The 20,858-nt window shown below is 40.6% G+C and overlaps 1 protein-coding gene across 1 annotated transcript in view; it reads right to left on the bottom strand.

Moving 5' to 3' along the window:
* The window catches only part of LOC108238645, a 188,296-nt gene that overhangs the window by 139,831 nt on the left and 27,607 nt on the right, over positions 1-20,858 (bottom strand). The window contains exon 2 of the mRNA XM_017420878.3: positions 9,050-9,131. The gene's annotated coding sequence lies outside the window, so the exon portion shown is untranslated. The remainder of the gene's footprint in view (positions 1-9,049; positions 9,132-20,858) is intronic.

Below are 20,858 nucleotides of genomic sequence, written 5' to 3' on the forward strand. Positions count from 1 at the left end.
GGCGAGGGAACACTGTGTCCAATACTTGTATTCATCATAGGGGTCTTTGGGCTGCACTTCGTCTGGCCCCTCACCTAGGACCTGTCTGCCTTGGGTGACCCTACTAGGGGCATGAAGCCCATGACAGCATAGCTCCTAGGATCATTGGGACACTCAAACCCCTCCACCACGATAAGGTGGCAGCCCAGGGAGAAGGTTTTGACATAGCATTTATGATAGCATTTAACTAAAAGAAAAACATGAAAACTCATTATTTTGATATTTTATTCCATTTCACCTTTAAGTATTACTATAATTAACTGAGTTATTGAAAAAAATAAATTAGCACAAACTGAAGAATTAATGTTTTAGAATTTACATTCCTTTTGGTTTCAGTTTTTGTTCGGAAACAAAAAAAAGAGCTAAACATTTGTTCCTTTTCATTGCACTTTTGGAACGGGAGCAACGTACTGAAAGAAGAGGAGACTTTAAAAAAATAAATGAAAGTACTGACCCCACACACTAGTAATGAATTGATACAATACCAACATTGGTATCAATAATATCAATGTTTGGATCACTTCGCACACCACAATTGTTTCTGTTTTTTTCAATTGAAAAACGTTAGTATTACAATGCAAATCAGTCCGCCAGGAGCTGAGTAAAGTTTTGAACTGACCAGACGTGCTAATCAGGTGGACTGATACATTCAGCAGCCTCAGGAGATCAACATTTGTGTTGTAAAAAATGGATGTTGTTCGGCTGAGAAAGCAAAGACAAACTACTCAAACAAATTGCGTCATGCAAAAGTGTAAAGGTTAGATATTAGCTAATGTGGCATTCTTTCACACCTGTATGATATTTTTGATTAAAATGCGTTTTAAAAGCCTGAAAAACATTATAGAAGGGCCTTGATTTGGCTATCTATTAACATGTCTCCCAGAGGAAGACTGCCCTTTTCTTCATATTTTGTGTCACAGCTGATAAGGTACCAACTATTTCATAGACCATCACTATCCTTTTAATGATTTATCCTGAATAGAACATGAGCATCTTTGTCAAATTTCATTGCAGTCCATCTAGGATCTGTAGATGTTTCAGTAAAAACAGATTAGGAGCCTTACTGTGAGTGTGCCTTGTGCATAAAGTGCATAAAGGTTTAGGCTAGAGTAAAATAGTCTACTCGCTCTGTTTGCTTAACAAATACATACAGTAATAATCTCCTCACAATGTTATTACATGTCCCTCTACTTCAGATAAATATTCCAAATCCTGTTTGTGGTACAAAATGTCCCCGAAGACCTTAATGTTTCATGGCACAATGAGCCACAAGACGAAATGCATCTCCTCTGCACTCAATAAGTTGTGCAAGGAACACACTTAATGTGCAACCAAAGAGAAACCCTAGGCAAAGCAAGGAAAGGCAAGAAAGGGAGAAGCTATAAGTCAGACAAAGACAACAAAAGGCATTAATGCAGGGAGCAAAGTATAGTAAAGGATAAAAAAAGAAGATTAGTGAAAGTGGGCTAAACAGATAAGGAGAGCACCCACGTGATGAGAGGCAACAAAGTTAAAAAGGTAGTGGGATCAGGGGGTAGAGTGACGTATGGTAATCCCTGCTTCTCCTTGAAACAGTGCAAATGAGACGTGTTAAAGACAGAGAGAGAGATGGATGAGAGATGTGAATCACACTGAGCTAAAGCTGATAAGGGCTGATTCAGGAGTAGATGAAAGCTGGGCCAGGTTATTGTCTTAATCAGGAGTGGATTTGCTGGCTGCACGTTGCTTATTAATACAGTACAGCTCGAGGAGCTGTGGTAATTCAGATAAGTGTTTCAAGAGGGAGCTGTGGATAGTTTGAGCAGCTGAAACAAGAAGGGAGCTGGGTGCTCATCATTAGCATGCATGCAAGCAACAAAGCATGAGAAATCACATTAATAGCAGAGAATGCTAATGACAGTGATTGGCGTAATCACAGCAACACGGGCGGAAGGGGAGAGACAACAGGAGGTCAGAAATTTCTCTAGTTATTTCCTTGTGTTATTCCGCCCCTGCTGATGTAACTTCTTTAAAAAAAGCACTTTGTTCCACATTTCACTGTTGCTGATAGAAGTTGTTGCCACCAAACCAATAATCCTAATGATGGGTAAATGTTGTATTTGTGTGTCTGTTCATACGTTCAGATGTTTTATTTCACTTATCTGTGGTCAGGTCGTGGAGACAAGTGGTCCAGGAGAGAATCCAAGACATCCCTCTCCCCAACAAAACTTTCCAGCTCATCCCAAGGTGTTCCCAGGCCAGAGAGAACATAAAATACCTTCAGCAAGTCCCACGTCTTCCTAGGAATCTCCTCCAAATTAGACATTCCTGGAATGTCACCTCCAGAGAGAAGTCTTAACCAGATAGCAAAACTAGCTCTGCTGACTTCTCTTGATGTGCAGGAACAGTGGCTTCTCACGAATGATGGCGCTCCTCACCTTATCTCTAAGGCTGAGCATAGCTACCATACAAAGGAAACTCATTTGAGCTGCTTGTATCAGGGATCTTATTCTTTAAGTCATAATTAATATCTCATAACCATAGATGAGAGCTGAAGCTAAGATTAGCCAGTAAACTGAGAGCTTTGCCATTTAGCGCAGCTCCTTCTTTAGTAGACAGACTGGAGCAACACCTTGAACTTCTTCAGCTTGTGGTAAATACTCAACCTTGACCAGCAGTGAGGGTTCCATTTTTTTCCAGTTGAGAACCAGACGTAGAGGAGCTGACTCTCATCTCAGTCATTTCGCACTCAACTACAAGCCGCCCAAGTGCATGCTGAAGGTCATGGCCTGAAGGCGCCAACAGAACCATATCATCTGCATAAAGCAAAAATCAGACTCTGAGGTTCCCAAACCAGGAATCCTCCTCTCCACAGCTTAGTTATTAACAAAGGCAAGGAATATTTGCTGTTTTCTAACACATTATAAAAAAACTTTGATGAATCTGAATTACACTAACCCCCAAACAATCATTTAATGATGTATAAATTGAGTTAGAAGGATAACAATTCAAATCAAATCCTTTAAAATATTGCATAATTTGACAGCTATTATGGCTTTAACACAATTAGACTGGACAATCAAAGTCCCACGGCCCACTTTGCAGCTCTTTGAGGGTGAAGATCTGATCCCCCTGACAAAAGCCACTTTACTCTTCCTAAATCTGAGGTTCTTATATTCTAATTGTACTTCATTTGTAAAGTCGACTGACAGCATCGAGATTCAACATCTCACATGGTGGCAGCTTCTCTGACACTAATACTTTCCCGACCTGCTTTCTCTATGGAAGTATGGGTCTGCAAAGAGGCTTTTTCAGCCTATCTGTGTGAGTGGGTGTGTATGGTTGTTAACAGCCAACAAAATACAAGTTACATTCCCAAAAGGTACGGTGGGGCTATATTCACAATCAAAGCAATTAACCGCCATACATCTGCTGGGATCTACAGCTGTGAGCCAGTTTGAGTTTAACACGGTAACCTACCAAAGTCTAGCTGGTAGAGGGCATCTGTTCGACAAATCAGCAAAGCTACAGTATGTAATCACGTTTCACACCATGCTAATCACTTCAGCCTAATTTCTCACTGCTATGAAAACTATCTTGAGAATGGGGGAGCAGATGAGGAGGAGCGGAGACGCAGAGACAGATGGAGGCTAGGCTGTAGAAGGAGGGGGAGAAAGCAGAATGGTGGACATGTCCAAAAGGGGTCCGATTTGTCTAAAGCTCACTAATTCAATCTGGGAAAGCCGATCAAGTGACTGAGCCACCCGACCATCCAACCCCCTCCTGTCTTCTCATTGCCTTCATTCCTTACGCCGACCCTCATCTTCACCACTCCTGTAAGGAACACCTCAAAAGGAGGGAGATGCCAACACCACGCAAGAGTAAGAGCAAAATGAGTGGCAGAACATGGAAAGCTACAGAACAGTGCAGACAGAAGATGACGGGCAGGAGGAGAATAGCAGTGGATTGTGAGGCAATTGAACCCAGACTGTTGGTCGCATCAAATTCCTCTTTAATTAAAACTCTAAATCCTTCTCACTTTAAAGCCCCTTCTTTATAATTAACACTCTGATCTTACACCCCTCTCCCACTCAAAAATTAAAAAAAAGAAAAACAATTAAAAACTTTTGCAATTTTTACTTTTAAAGCCATTAATTAAAAATCGCCAATGAACAATGGTGCAATATCGAGGCAGACCCCCACTTTGCTCATTAGCCGCTGGTTAATTGATCCTAACGGCAATGTTTACCAAAGGGATGCTAGAGACGAAAACATTATCATTTTACCTCGCCTAATTGCAGTCTTTAAAGAGGGACAGCCAAAAGGGAGTTTGGATATTTGAGATCACAGGGAAAGCGGATTTCACAGGCTCCTCTGTGGTTTTGTCTCTGAGGGTTTGGATCTCTTTATAGCACTTATAAAAGGTTATAAGATCCTCAATACCTAAACAACTTAGCTGTAAAATTAAGCATGCGGGGTATAAAGCGTCAGCAGGAGGAAGTGCAGTCATTTTCTGGTGGTCAGATATCAGTGTAGAGCAGCCAGTAATACCTTCTCTCCACCCAGACCCCAGCTATGGCCAGACACCCCTCATCCATCAAAACTCCATTACCCAAAATCCATCATAACAGCTCCCAACAGCAAAGACCGAATGCTTTTATTTTTCAGAGGACCATAAATACACTCACAACTTCCTCAGTATATTAACTTTCTTTCGGCCCTCTCTCTCAAAACAATTTCGACTTTTATTTCCTCCTGACTCGGTCTCCCCGCCGCTCTCACCTCGGGTCGGGAGACGACTAATGAAAGGCTGCTCTCCGAGGAACACGGGTGAGACTTATCATGGTGACTTTCAGCCGTCTCACCGTGAAGCCGAGTATAAAAAATTCAGGGCAGCTGCTGCTGTCGCCACCCAGGAGCTCCTCTCAGTCATAGAGCCACCTCAGGTGCAGCTTGATGCGCCCGTCTGTCTTTTGGCCACGTCTTTTTAAATCTCATTCTCTCCTCTTTTTTTTTTTTTTGTTCTTCCACGAGAGCTCAGGTCTTCACTAGAAAACTTCAACTTAATTTCCATTCACTTCTGTCTTTCTCCTCTTTTTTTTAGCCAGACAGAGCACAGGTTGACCTTGATAATTAATATATTCTCTCCCCTCCACTAGAACAAAGTAGAGATACAGACATTGATTTTTTTTTTTTCACAGACATTTCTTTTTTGTTTTCTCCGTCTTTTTCGTTTTAGTACTCCTACCAGCAGCGAAAAAAGAAAGGGCACGGGGAAATCATGTTGTCTTATTATTATGAGTGATGGTGTCATTAGCCTGATCCTGGACCTGTCTTGCCGCTTTGTTAGCATGTTTGTGGTGTGCCATGACAATTTGATTAGCAGCTTTGGATGCGGAGGCATTGCACTGCTTAATCAAATCTGTCAATAAAGGCATGGCACAGAACGACTGCCTTCTGATGTTGACTCACAAAAATACAACATGCTGATAAAGTAAGCGATGACCACTGAGCTGCAGATTCATTCTGTACAAACACTTGATGAATGTCCCTGTAACCAAACACTACCTGACAGATATGTAAACGTATTACAGCTTCTTCTTGTTAAAAAAGACACTACCACACCATAAAACTCTATTTGTTCAGAATACAGAATATATCTCAACTAAATTACAAAAAATTCTAATCAAGCTTCCTAGATTTTGAGATAATGTGTTACTTTGTGTTTGACTATATAATCTTTGTCAGCTGTTAGAGTGTGGATTTATTTTACCTAGAAGAGTTTCAATCAAAATATTTGGTGGTTCAGTCCGATTTACAGAATGTGGTTTTTAAAAACACAAAACAATACGTGAAATCTGTTTGCACTAGTTCATTTGGAACCATCAGTCTTGAGTGGGGAAAGTCAATTTGCTTAAATACTTTGTCGTCTAACTTGTAAACATGGAAATTTTCTCTGCCGACTAAAATCAAACTGTCTTTACCTCAATAATGGAGAGGCAAAAAGTTCAAAGTAGAGCAATCGATTTATTTGCGTTGGATGTTTTCTTTGAAAATTTGGCATCTGTTTTCAAGCGAAGTTATGAGAATGGGCTGATTTGAACACAGCTGTGTGGCAAAGAGTTGGTGAATATTTATATTTGTGTTGTGTAAGATTGCCTTAATAGTTTATCATCACCCAGTAGTAGCTGAGACTGATCTCAAACATATACTCAGAGTGCTAACAGATTATGAGAGATATTTGTAGAAAACTTTTTATTTTTTGGAGTAAACCCTGTCACTCTCAGGACATACAGTTTATTTATTTTATTTGTTGTTACCCTTATTATGATTATTATGTTTTGTGGATAGTTCCTTGATGTTTACCTGTTTCTTTTCTATAATCCATTGTTTACTTTTTTTTAAGTTTTTACATACAGCTCAAGCCTTGTGTTGGACTTTTACTTTGAGATTTGATCTGCTGCCTCAACAGCCTGTTTATTTATTCATTAGGGATTTTGTTTCATCACTCAACCCGGCTGTCTCTGTGTCCACCGTTTGAGTCAACACAATAACCACTGCTGTCAACTGTGCCTGTTAGCAAAACGTCTCATGAACCACTGGATGGACATTCAAGAAACTCTCACAAAGCAGCCAGTGTACAGTACATCTTTTACAGATTAACCTTTGGAGTCAGCCACCGCAGCTAATTGATCTTAGCAAACACAAAAATCTGTATAACTCAGATAGTTTTGCTGATACTGAGCTCAAATTTGTTGTGGTAGCTAAGAGTCATACTTTGAGTGCTAATGAACCACAACTTTGTTTCCAATATTTGACCAAAACAGCTATAACTCCATCATATCTCAACATCTCAGTTTAATTAATCAACTTCCTTTTATGTAAAGGAAGTTCAAAACAAAAAAACATTACATAGAATATTATTTTGTACGGCAGGTAAATTGTGTTGTATCATATAAACAGATTTTCTGAGACACCAGAACACTTTAGCAAAGGCAGCTAGTGCAAATGATTAGCTCATTTCAGAATGTGGTTGTGTTGGCTCTACACAGTTTGCCATCATGGCTCAATGTTGCACCAGACTTTCAGTGTCTTCATTTTGATTTAAACATTTAAACACCAAATTTCAATTAACATGACCTATAGGCTCCCACAACAAAACAACAATGTGAGGTTCTTAAATTGTTTTGAAGAAATGCAGAAATATTTCCTTTATGTTCGCACAGTTCGTTCTCCGTGCTCCTTGGTCCTCTCTGCAGTCCCCACTCTGACTCGTCTTCCCCGTCTTCTTGTACAGTAAGTTGTCAATTATTTATTCGTCTCACCACTCAATAAAAGTGTCCTAATTGTCCACGCTTCTCTCTGGCGTGCCTTGCCATGCTCCCTCTAAAGCACTCTCTGGGCCACTATTTCCACTTCACCTAATGTCCCCCTGTTTTCTTTTTTCGTCTCTATTTTCTCCCCCTTCCCTCCCATATTGTGAGGTGTTTTTCCCAGCTCCTCCAGCACCATATTTCTGCCTCTCTACTTTGCCATCAATCCCACCCCACGTCCTTTTTTTTATTTTTCTTTCCTTCTCCACCTCTTTCACACACCTCTTGCTCATAAGTCTGCCCACTGCTGGCCTTTTTTCATTCAATTAAAGCCTGAGTGTTGCTGTTATTGTTACCGCTAATAATGAAGGCCCTAACTCGCTGTCATGGACACAATTATCAATAGGCGCCATAAGTCATCTCTATCTCGAGCGATCACCAGCCTTATTACTGCGATCTGAGGGAAGAAGGGGGACGGGGTGGCATACACTCACTGAGACACAAGCAAAGAAATTATGCGACTGGTGGTGTGTGTGTGTGTGTGTATGTGTGCAGACTGCATGAAGAATGTAGGGGTAGGATGGATGGATGGATGGATGGATGGATGGATAGATAGATAGATAGATAGATAGATAGATAGATGGATGGATGGATGGATGGATGGATGGATGGATGGATGGATGGATGGATGGATAGATAGATAGATAGATAGATAGATAGATAGATAGATAGATAGATAGATAGATAGATAGATAGATAGATAGATAGATAGATAGATAGATAGATAGATAGATAGATAGATAGATAGATAGATAGATAGATAGATAGATAGATAGATAGATAGATAGATAGGCGAATGGAGAGCCTGAGAAGAAAAGAATAGAGTTTGGAAGACAGTGGAAGGAGGTGACAGAGAAGATTTTGCGTGTGTGTGTTTGTAGATGCTTGGTGGGAAAGCATTTGGCTGGTTGGAAGGTGTACGTGTGAGTGAGTGTGTGTGGGTGACAAAAAGAGACAAAGCTGGAGGGAGTGATGAGATTATTATGAGTGTGAGTGTGATGCATGCACCCACAGCGTGTGTGTGTGGGTTGATGTGTGTGTATTAGTGTTTGCGCGTGTGTGTGCGGGAGGAATACTGGAGTGGCAGGCAGGCAGGGAGAGATGTTGAGTGTGTACCAGGAGAGTGAAGGCCCCTCGAGGCTGTTGTTGCATTTTGAATCCAGGACACACACTGACACGAATGTAATTGGTGGAAACTAGCTCAGATTGCGGCTCCATGGAAATGGAGACATGGTAGACCTCTCAGTCTTTCGGACTTTGTCTCCATCGCTCTCCATCCTGCCCCTCCTCCATCCACTTTCTGGCTCTTTCTTCTCTTCTCTCTTGTTGATTGAACTTCATATATTTCTGAAGCTACTCAAGTGTAAACTCCCTTTGGGACAATTAGAGTGCTCCACTTTGGGCTTCTTTTATTCATACAATAGCTCTGTCTCCTTCCTTGCTTTGCCTATATCTGCTCCTTCTTTGTTATTTCAGTTCTCATCTTTTTAGCCGTTACGTAACCTCACAATACTGAAGTGACAGAATTAACTTTCATTTACAATGTGACATTCACAATCGACATAAATGTCTGAGAAATTTTCCTTTCATTCTTGTATGACATGCATCTTTAAGAGAATTTTTTAAAAAATATATTCATATGTTCTTTGGTCTTTTACCTTGTAAAGACTTCTAACTTCAAGCCTTTTTGACAGTGTCCACTGGCTCATCCAACGCACAGCACAATGGGAAGGTTTAGATCTGGAAAAAAAAAAAAAGAAAAGAGTTTAAAGTTAAACAAATGAGCAAAGAACTAAAGTAGCCCCAAGTCTTACAAATAGAGATTCAATTAAAGTTTTCAGCTAACCACAAAGACAAAGCCAGTAAAAAGGTGTTTTGTTTGGATAAAACTAAATTGTTTCGTTGTAACAACCAAAGTCATGTTTGGAGGAGTAAAACAGAGAAAGCTTTACTCTCTGTGGGTGGTTTCCTCTTAATCACAAGTAGATGGAATAAAAGAAGAACACCTCAGGAATTCTGCATAACCTCAGACATTAAGCTACACAGTTAAAGTTTGAATCCAGAGAGGCCAAAACCAACATGGATTGCTGCTGTCTTTAAAAAAAAAAAAAAAAAGGAAAAAAGCTCCCATCTCAAAAAAACTTTTGTTGTTCTAAATGTTGGCTCAACACTGTGGTTCAAACTAAACTCTGTTTCTCCAACCTGAGATAGTTTCAAAACCAATCTAGAGCAGATAAGACACTGAGTGTTCATAACCTTTCCATAGACCTCCACTCCAAAGAAATTCAAACTGTCCTTTTAAGCTTTCAGACTGGGTCAGGCTTTTAGGCTTTTTTATCCAACCCTCGCCAGAATGGATGTACTCTGTTTAAAAATCAAGTCGGTGGCAAAAAAAAAAAAAAAAACAATTTGAAAAGAACTCCACCATCTCTTCCAGCTAGAATGATTCTGAAAAATTCTGGCTTCAAAAACCATTTGGTCAAAATACAACCTTTAAAGAGATTTTCATCAAATACAAGGTGTTCTAAATCTAAACGTTTGACAATGAACAGATAGTGTGAGCCTACAGATAGTCATATTAGACTAAAATGAATACTGTTTAGTTATTGCAGTGACATTTCTGTCCATAGCATGAGTGCGTAGGCAATCTTTCAGCTGTGAATATGTTCTTTCCCACTGTTGCAGATTGCATAGGTACCATACAATTTCAACCTTTTCTCTATTTTGCTCCAGTTATTTTGCAATAACTGCAGCTTGCTTGCAAGCTGAACATGAGGCCGTCTGTGAGATCTTCACCTGACCTTCTGAGAGCCACGTGCTGCAAGGGTCAAGTCTTAGAAACAAAAAATAAATAAAACGCAAAATAAAGACTCAAATGATAAAAAGCTTGCAGAAAAGATAGAAATCTGACTTGAATCAGTTCTGTTCTTCCCTGTCAGATTGAATGTTGTAATAGATATAGCTGCAAATGGGCTTTAAGTTTGGCTCACTGAGTCAAATGTGGCAGATCATCATGCAGAAGTCAAGATTAAATCCAACATCTGGATGTTGTTTTGTTGTTGTTGTTGATTTGTTTTGGTTCCACATCACGCCACTGCAGTCTAAATCCTATAAGAGAATAAATTCTCCCCATTTGTGTGATGTATGCAGAGGGGACAAATAAAACACAAGATGACCCAATGTTGTGTTTTTTCTGTTGCTTTCACAAAAAACTCCAGCTGGCTTCCTAACGGAAGTAATAAGACAGCTTGCTCACATATAAAGGTGTTGGGTTTCTTTGTTTTCTCCTTCCTGCCAGTCACTCATGATAAATAACACTGAACTGAGTCAAACCAAAATGGTCTCACAGGACCAGAACTCCTCAAATTGTCAAATCAGGACAAAAGAAAATAAAAATAAAACTTCACTGGTTTATTTTTATTTTTGAGTTAGGTGGAAAGAGCAGCAGTGCAGGGGTTAATTCCCATGCTAAACTGCGCACTGTTGCTTCTGCATTCAATTACTTCTGGTTAATACACCCGTTCAACCTTCCCTGTCAATGCGGGAGAGAAGCCAATTCCCTCTTAATTCTGTTCGAAAGAGTGCATCTTTAGAGGAGAGCCAGGTGTAAAATGCACAACATATTGCTGGGACTGGCGGGGCGATAGAAAGTGATTCTGTTTCGTAAACATGTTACGCACAGCAGATTCCCGCTGATTGGTGTCAGGCTGATTGATGAAGTGGGGGGAGAAGTTAATATATGGAGGGGAAACAAACGCGCTCTGTGAAGTGCACAGGTTGAATAAAAAGCTGCAGTATGAGAGGGAACGTTTTAAGGGATATTTGGAAGTGGGGCTCTGTGGAAAGGGTGTGAGGAAAGAATATCTCACCTGCTGAAGATAGCTTCGTAAAACAGCCCCAGTTTAAAAGTAGAGTTTATGTCTAATCTAAAATAGAAGTAGATTGTTGCCACTTTAAAACAAAAATGTCTTAGGTCTTTACACCATGGTTAGTTTCTCACTGTTTTCTCACTACATAGAGTTCTGTGGTTGTTTGAAAGCGCAAAAGTCAGCAGCAGCAGCTAACTGTAGCACTTCTGGCAAAGTCTGGCGTCACTTAATATCATCATATCTTTGCCAAAATAATCCACGTAATGAAAACTGATGGCAATGTACAGGTTTAAATAAGAGTGTTTTTTATGAAATGCTATGAAAATCTTGAAGACTGGGGTTGCTTTAGGATGGAAGTAATTTGTTTTGAAAGTACATCCGCTCAAACAAGCCATTATTAGCTTGTCATTATGGTCTGAGTGAACCGACGTTTGTTGTTTTAAAACAACTTCAGTCTTCAGACTTTCATAGAGGATCATACAAATACTTTTAAACCTTTGTGTTGTCATCAGTTTCACATAAAATTAGTATAAAATACCTGCTGAAAGTGACCACAGATTGCACTGGAAGTGCTACAGTTTGCTGTGCTGCCATTAATTACTTTTTTTTTTTAAAAAGCCTACATAATTCTATGCAAATAACCAAGTTTTGAGAAACTGGTGGTAATATGGAACTTAATGAAATAGTGTTTGCATGAAACACTATAAAAAATTAAAGTGGAGGAGTTTTAAACAGCAGCAATCTACTTAGGCCTTGGCCCCGCCATTACCCATCTACAACAGATGACTCAGCATTCATACTATTGTTTTCCTGTTTTCTTTCATTTTTCCATTCATGTTTTGGCATCTGCGTACTTCTGTACACTTTGGGCTTTTTTACCCATTCATATATCAAAAACATTCAGCTCTTTTAAGGAGTTTTTTTGTAACTTGTATACTTTTCAACACATTTAATTTTATTTGCAAAGATTTTCCCAAATAAAACACTGAGATCACTTGAAATCCTTCAAGAATATTGTTCTCTTTGAAATGTACTTCATGCTTCTGCTAATATTACTACTACTAATGCTAATTCTGCTCATGCTAATTATCCTTCTGCTAAATATACTAATTCTAATGCTACTATTATTAAATGTTAATTTCACTTCTGGTATCACTAATATAGCGCACACTGGTTCTTTTAACTTGCGTTTTACTACTTTTAGCTAGTGTTTTGCCTCTTTTAGCTAGGTATTTGCAACTGTTTTTGATAGTGTTTTGCTACTTTTTGCTTTCAGTTCTGTTTCAGTTTCTTCATTCAGTAATCAGTGTTCACACATTGCAATTTCTCTAGTTGTTTCTAATGTTTCCACAGAGTCACACTTCCAAAATGGGTGAAATATCCCTCTAAGTGTTGTGCTTCTGTGGGAGCATGATTGGATGACTTAAACTGAGCTTCCCTCTTCATAACACTGCCTAAATACAACTGTATTTGAGCAAAAATGACGCCCTTACTTAACGCACATGACACTGCATTTTCCTCATCGTATTGCTGTGTTTTTGAGCTGTAAATAAAAAAAGATTTTTCTATTGCTACTTGAAGTGAGTCAGTTCTGAATGCAATCTGAAAAATATACAGTATTGCAGAAATAAAGTGCTAGTACAAAGGCAAAAGATTCTCTGCAATGCTTCCATTTATTGCTAAAGTTCCTTTCACTGTTTACACTGTGAGACATAAGCACTCAAAGCCCTCTTTGTTGAGAAGACCTCTATAGCAGCCTGTCTGCTGCGTGACCTGTCAATAGTTTCTGATATTACTCGGCACTATCTGATGACAGCAGCCTCTGACCCTTTATGATTTATCCCGGGGTAGCTTTTTGCTTAGCGTGCATGGTCTTTTTTTAGTAAGGCTATTCACATTCACACAATTCCACGTATTCACGCCTGAGAGCTGACCACGGACATTCATCTCTGGCCAATCAGCAGCTTCACCCGAGCATTGCTCACTCTTTTTTTTTTGCCACTTTGCTGCCTCACCGGCGGACTTCCATTCACTGCGGATTTCTCCATTTCAAAAACCCATCATGTTCACATTCACAACTTGCGAGGCAGTTATACATCAAGCGGTGACTTATTTGGCTGATTGCGCATTGCGGCTTCGGAGTTACAGTGTATCCACTGTAGCGGTTCCATTAATTGGAAAAGTGTCTTCTATTCGAGGGCATGATTAAAATATGGTGCTCTGTGTTTCTGTGATAAGGACTCAGAGAGATGGAGAGATATGAGACGAGCGAGCTCAGAGGAAGTTAGAAAAAAAAGGAGAGGCCCGGAGGCCTGGCATGCTGGGTCACAATCCAGTGCCTGTGGGGGGTCACCAGCGGGAGAGGAGGCATCAACTGGCTCAATGAAAGTGGACTAAAAGCCTCCGTTTTATCTTTTTGGGCCTGTGAGAAACAACAGGGAAAAAAAGTAGCTTCACAAAGCCACTAATATGGTCTGTGAAAGTCCAGGACAAAGAGTGCTTGTGGCAATAACTGGTTTTAGAGTTGACTGAGAGTTGCAGGGATGACATTTCCAACTGCAAAAGAAGCAAATGTTCTGACACACTCAGCTCCACAGCGGCAAGAATACTTAAAATATAAGAAAAGGAAGAAAAAAAAAACAAAAATCACAGTATCCCTTTGAGATCTTTCACTGCTTCTCCTCCACACTGCTGCTCACTTAGTGATGAATATTTATACTGTTCACACTTTAACATGGCCTGGTGTCAGCTTGGCCATTTATACTGCTGGAGATACTTCACATGTGAATACAAAAATAAAGTTTCAGAGTTGGGACACTGTGTCTCTTGTGGGGAAATGTCTGTGCGTGTAGGGAGGGGAGCGCGGGAGGATGGGGGAGGGGAGGGGGGTCTCCTCTATTTCTTGTCCTTGATTCCATGGTTTGGTTGTGTGACAGGCCCTGCGGTGTGAGGAGATGGTGTGGAAACAGGCTTGGCTGACTGCTTTGGCTCCACTCCCTTTTCAATCCCTGTAGGGAGCCTTTGCTCCCCCTTTCTCAATGCCACACATTGCACCTCAAGGTGGGCTTTACCCCTGCATAATTATCCATCCATACTCCACAGCTCTTGGCTCCCCAAAAGCCAAACTGGCTGCATACTAGGGCCAAGCCAAGGTAGCTTTGGGAAGAAAAGCAGCTGATCTGGGTTGGAGGTCCTCCCCTGGGAGGCGCAGCATGAGCCGAAATGGAGCCAGGTGGCGTGGATAGATCGCTGGTAACCACAGGGCTGGTTAGGGACATACAGGATTCAGCATACGAGCGCAGCCAGACTTCTCCGCACAGCCCTGCATCTTTACTCCAGTGGAAACAGCTGCAAGCCTCAGCATCCTTTGTCAAAATGAAAATGGGTTCTATTTTCACCGCAACTTTGTTCAGGAGCAGTAAGCTGAACAGAAGAGGTAAAGTAATTACGGGAGCCAGAACGTGCACTCGGGATGCAAACAAACATTTCTGGGGGGAAAAAAGGCAAGAGGAATGAAACGAAGGGTGCTGAAGGAACTTTTTGTTGTCCTTTTAACTCAGAGTGCTGCCCTATTTATTTAACATAAGAGCTTTTCTGCAGCTTTGAATTTTTAAGAGAATTTGCACTCTTTCCAGTCTCTGAATGGGTTCTTAGGGACAGTTTAGTGGGCTTTAAAACTGACATCTCCAACAAAACTACATAGCCTCACCTGGCTTTTAAACAATGGGTGAAAACATTTCCTATCTATGGCCACATAATGACAACACATAACCTGTTGTGTTGACTTCAAATCTGGTTTAACTTGCTGTACCTCAACGCTGCACTCCGCCAGCCATTGATTGATCTGAGGCTCTGAAACACAGCCAAAGAGCTATCAACCTTTTATAGTGTCGCTTTTAGAGGGAAATGGATTGCCACAGTGGGAGGGGAAAGATGAGAGAGACAGACAGAGTGGGAGAGGGTAAAATATCTGCGGACAAACGACCGACGTAATCAAATCACCCTCATCGGAAGCTCATCATTCACTCCTTAGCAGCTCACGCTGTGGCTTATTAGCAAAGTGTGTGTATAGAGATGCATGCATTCAATCACAATAAGAATCCTGTCCTGTTTAGTGTAGCGAGTCATCATGTGTATGCTTTAATTTAGAGCTAGCATGGGGGGAAACTTCAGAGAATATGTGCTCACTTGGTTTCGTAGAATAAAAAGAAGTGGTAAACAAAACCCTGGATAATATTTGGCTGATACTATTTATAAAAAGCTACAGTATCCATCGAGCAAGTCAAACAGTTTAGCTTAATGATCAGAAACACAGAGGAAGCAACAGCTATGAGCACCTCTAATGGTGGCAGTTTCATTCTGTTTTGTCTGTTTTGGAAAAAGGAAAATGTTACTCCAGCCAAACTCTGTCTAAAAAGTAAAGTCTTCAGCTAAACTTTAATCTTCTTTTATTATTATTATTTAACTGTGTAATTACCTCCGCCAAGCAGGTTATTTATTCAGTAGCATGTCTTGTCTGTCTGTCTGTGCACATGATAACTCAAAAAGCTATGAACTGATTTCCATGAAATTTTTAGGAAACGTCAAACATGGTACAAGGAAGAAGTGATTAAATGTTGGAGGTGATCATTAAAAACTTGTCTCTGCTCCAACATGTGACGGAAGTTGTGTCCATTGGTTTGTTTGTCTGTTAGCAAGATCAGGAAAAACTTAATGAATAGATTTGGATGGAATCTTCAGGAAATGTTGGGGTTGTCAAAAAAAAAAAAAGGATTATTTTGGTGGTGATCCAGATTATGATCCGGATCATAATCTGGCCTTGGTGGAGGTTTGCGCTCTCGTGCTTCTAGTTAAATAATATCAAATCTACGCAAATGAGGTCTGGTCTTAACAGTAGTATTCATTACAAAGCTCCTGGACTTTTTTTTGTTTGTTTGTTTTTTGTTTTAGTGACAAGCATTCTTTAAGGCTTTTACCATCATACAAAAGCTAAGATGTTTGAGAATGCAATAATTTTAAAATGAAATAGTGTCAATTCAAGTTCTTCGATTATTCCGTCTAAAAGTGGACTTGATTCAAAAGCACAAGTTCTTACACACATGGCTGGAATCAATAAGAACCACAGAGTGTTGTTTTATCCCCACTGCACCCCATCGTGCCTCTTCTCGACTCGCCCGCTACTCGAGTAAAAGCCTCAAGCAGTCCTTGGGGTAAGAAGTTACCTTAGCTGCTAGTTATCCAAACGCAATTAAGTACAGATCACTTTCTGTGCTTTTTTTCCTCGCTAAAATTTAATAAATCAGTTTGGCTGTAAAATCAAAACCTATACAGAGCGAGAACTGAAATATTGGAAGTGTTCAGCCACACTGCGGCTCTCGCAGGTGCATGTGGGCGCTTGACAGCTAGTGTTAAAAACTCTTTCCACCTCCTTTAATCCACTGACAAGCTTTAGGGTCCATTTACTGACATGGAAGTGCATTTAATGATACCCCTAAGTATGATTAAGAGAGAGGGAGAGAGAAAAAAAACAAAATGAGTTTCATCTTTTATGGCAGCTGTTCATGGACATCAATGAATGCCTGTGGGTGTATACATTATGCCTGTGCATTCATTATAAAAGTTAGTTTGTAACCACCTACTGCTGATCTTTGAACTTTTGACCTCTACATTGAAAAACTGAATGATGCAAAAAAAAAGTCATTTCAAATATGAAATTTCATTATTTGACAGCATAGGCTTTGGACCAGTGCAATTTGATTCTGACCCACATTGCCTTGGCTACAAACTTTGATAAAAATCCTATATTAGACAATACAATATGATATAATAAGATATGGTAAGTATACAACAGGATACATTACAGTCCAATATACAACAATTCAATAAAATAAAAACAATAATAAACTAGAAGCACTCAGAGATCGCAAACCTCCGCCAACGCCATAGGGTCACTGACAACTGAACTCTTGATCATGATCCAGAGCACTACCAAAATTTAATCACTTGTTTTGTGTGACAACCCCAGAATTTCATCAAAATCTGTTTATTAGGTTTTAGGTAATCTTGCTAACGGATGAACGAACAAACAAATAAACCAACACTATCTAAAACCTTCTTGGTGGAGGTAAAAACACCCAAACAATCTTGTTTATTTACAAGCAGCTCAAATGGCTGAATTTTATGTAGCTTCAGGGGTGGTAGATTAACAGGATAGATCTGAATTCATCTTTTAATTGAATACATACATGATCACAATCACATCACAGCCCAGTCACAACAGTGGAACCTCATTTGCAAATTCCATCTCTTCCTTTGGAAAGAGTAAAATTTGAAAAGAAACCTAAACAAGGTTTTGACAAACGGGTTACCTGTGACGTTCACCTTTAACCCCACGATGTTGAAATCAATAGGGATCATCCTTGACCCATGAGGAGCCCAGCTGGGCAGATTCACATTCCTATATTACATGACTGCAGAGTAATCTTGTTAAAAGACAGATAGACAGACAAACCACCCAACGCCATTAAAAACAATACCTCCTTGGCACGGGTAACAATATGATGTGGTATTATTTATTAAACTTTATTGTCCCCTTAAGAAAATTTGTTTTGTACTCAGTGCTGTCTCTTTAGTTGCTTTCACAAAAGATCCATAAATATACAGACTACAAAAGCAATGCAAAAATGATCCACCACATTACAAAGATTTCTTTTAATGTAAAAGAAAGCACTTTTTATCAAATTCAAATCTTACCTCAAAATTGGAGCTAAAAAGCCAGGCTAAACTGAATCAGTCTTTTTTTTTTTAATTTGTCTCTTTTAGTATGTTGAGATTGCCTCTGAGAAGTCGACACTTTTTTAATGTCGGTATTTCATGTAACAAACGGAGAAGATTTAACCGCTGTTAAACGGAGAGGGGGCGACCGGGGTTGCTCTGCTCGCTTAGCGAAAGAAAGAAGCTATAAAAGAAGGGCAACATGTAAGGCAACACTTTTATCGAGTCATTTCAAGAGGTGGAGTAATGCCATTGTGGCGAAGAGAAAAGACCCTCTGGCCATGAAAACCAGCATATGACCTGAGAAACACCCACACAGCAATAACACCAATCTCCCATCTCAAGCATCGGCTAATGCACAGAACTTCGACTGCACCGAATGAACATGCAGACTACGTGTCTCTAGAGGTGAGACAGAAATCCAAAGACCTGACAAGATAAGTCAAAGCGATTCAACGCCTTGAGGCAGCAGGGAAGAAAGGATTGAGGTGAGGGAGCAGGAGAATGGAGGATGAAGGGAGGAGAAATATTCACGGGGGGAAAAGAAAGAGTGACACCAGACGAGATGAAATGAGAAGAGGAGGCAGAGCGAGAGGAGGCGGTGTAGGAGGAGAGAGGCAAAACATCGGGAGAGGAGAGAACGCGAACGGAGTGGTGGAAGCAAAATGTGGGAGGAGTGGGAAAGACACGAGCGCCAAGTGTAAAAAAAAAAAAAACGGAGAGGAGACCGTGGAAGTGGAGCTGCATTTGGAGGTACTAAATGAGTCAGAGCTCAGGAGAAGAAAGAAGGATGTGTTCCCAGATGAGAGCGAAAAAGACAGGGAGATAAACTGTCAAGAGAAGCCGGTAAATCCGGGCCGACGGAGCGGGAGCGTGTGTGCATTTAGATGTTGTCCCACATGCACAAAAAAAGCCCGGGCGACTCTAAAGTATTCGGTGGTGAGATGTTGGAGAGAGCGGGAAGGAGGGGTGGGGGGGTGGGGGGGCAAAAGAGGGGCAAAGTGAGTGAGAGGGATGGTGGCTGGTGATTCGCTGATGCTATCTAGGCCCGGGTAGATGTGTGTGACACAATCTCAAATTGGAAATCGCTGTTTCAATCTCCCCTCACTCGGCGGCTACCCGCTCCACTGATAACAAGAGCGGCCTAATTCTATTAAAAATATCCCATGAGTGCAGTAGTGGCTGAGAAGAAGACAGTGAGGATGAGAAGGAAAGGGGAGTGTGAGTGAAGGTGGGAGACAGAGGCCAAAAGCAGCAGAGAGCGCAGAAACACTGGAGTAGCGAATGTGGGGAAAAAAAAAAAAAAACTAAAGCGAGCTTTGAAGTGAGCGCACGGGGAGAAAGTTTCCCCTTCTCTCCTGCTGTATCTCTTTACCCCATCTGCCCATCATTTCTCCGAGCCTCTCCATCTCAGTAAATCAACCCCCTCTATCTATCTAACTACCGATCTGCCTATTTATCCTTCCATCCATCTGCCAGCTCTTATCACCCTCCACAGGTTACTGTTCTCCTTTACGACAGCCTCCCCATCCCCTCTGCCTTTCATTGGACCTCCTGCTCCATCTTCCTCTGCTCTTCGCCTTCACGTTTGACTCTTCGCATCCATTTAGTCAAACCGTTTCCCCATACAAAGCAAGCTAGCCTCGCAGGCTGGCAGCCACTTGCGGTTTCATCTCACTCTTCAAACTCTACGGCCGGTTGGGGAACTCTAAAAAGTACTTTGTTTTCCCTGTTTAACTGAAGACAGATTTAAGTGGATGGTTAATTATTATATACTAAAGTCCATGGCCTTTTCTAGGATGTCTAAATATGTTTGCAACCTTGTATAATCAGCTCTTCCATTTTGTTATAATCCCTCTCTAATACAGCCCAAATACAGAACTGCCTAATGCCTTTAGCAGAGTCAGTTTGCTGAAGATGATGGTGATGTGGGAGGACTCAGATGGGCATATTTAAAGAATGAGAAACAAAAAAGGTGCAGAGCTCTACCCCAAGCTATTCCAAAGGCCATTTCATAAGAAACATGTTTTAAGGGCTTGAGAGGATGATGAAGTGGGAGTTTAAGGCCCAATCCCATTTCCTACTGTTACCCACTTTGGCCTTAATTCAAAGTCATAAAGACAAGTAGTCATTGCCTGCCAATATAAGCAGGCCAAACTGTAATTGCCTCTATGTGTGTGTGTGAGAGAGAGGGTGTGTGTGTGTGTTTGTTTTTTCTGTCTATTAATAAAATATTTTATGAACCAGTGGACAGATTTCATTAAAAACTCACAGACATACATCTCCAACTGACTGATTTAACCCAATTCAAGATGGCCGCCACAGAATATCATCCTCAACATCCCTTTATATACCAAAAACACACCTGAAACTGTAACGAACCGTGTGCTTGACAATTGGACCCAAGCGTGCAGATAACAGGCAAGTCAAGTCAAGTCAAATCAAATATCTTACACTTTTTACAGCAACAAGGCAGTTAAAAGTGCTTTACAGCATGAAAATACAAACATCCAGAGCAAAAGTAACATGAAAACACACGCAAAAATATGAGGTAACCGTATTTTCCGGTCTACAAGGCACACCTAAAAGTCATAAATTTTCTCAAAAATCGGCGGTGCGCCTTATGTGTGTACTGAATTCCAAAATATGTCCCTGACACAGGGACATACGCAGGGACGTGCGGTCAGGGGAGGCAGGTGAGGCAGAGCCTCCCCTGTCATCATGACAAGAAAAAAAAAAATTCATAACATAAAATGAATATTAATATTTGTCCACTGATCTTTATGTATGAGTAATTTTCGAACATTTTTATGGTCCAAATCGC

This window comes from Kryptolebias marmoratus, linkage group LG20 (genome assembly GCF_001649575.2).
Source record: "Kryptolebias marmoratus isolate JLee-2015 linkage group LG20, ASM164957v2, whole genome shotgun sequence".
Lineage (NCBI taxonomy): Eukaryota > Metazoa > Chordata > Actinopteri > Cyprinodontiformes > Rivulidae > Kryptolebias > Kryptolebias marmoratus.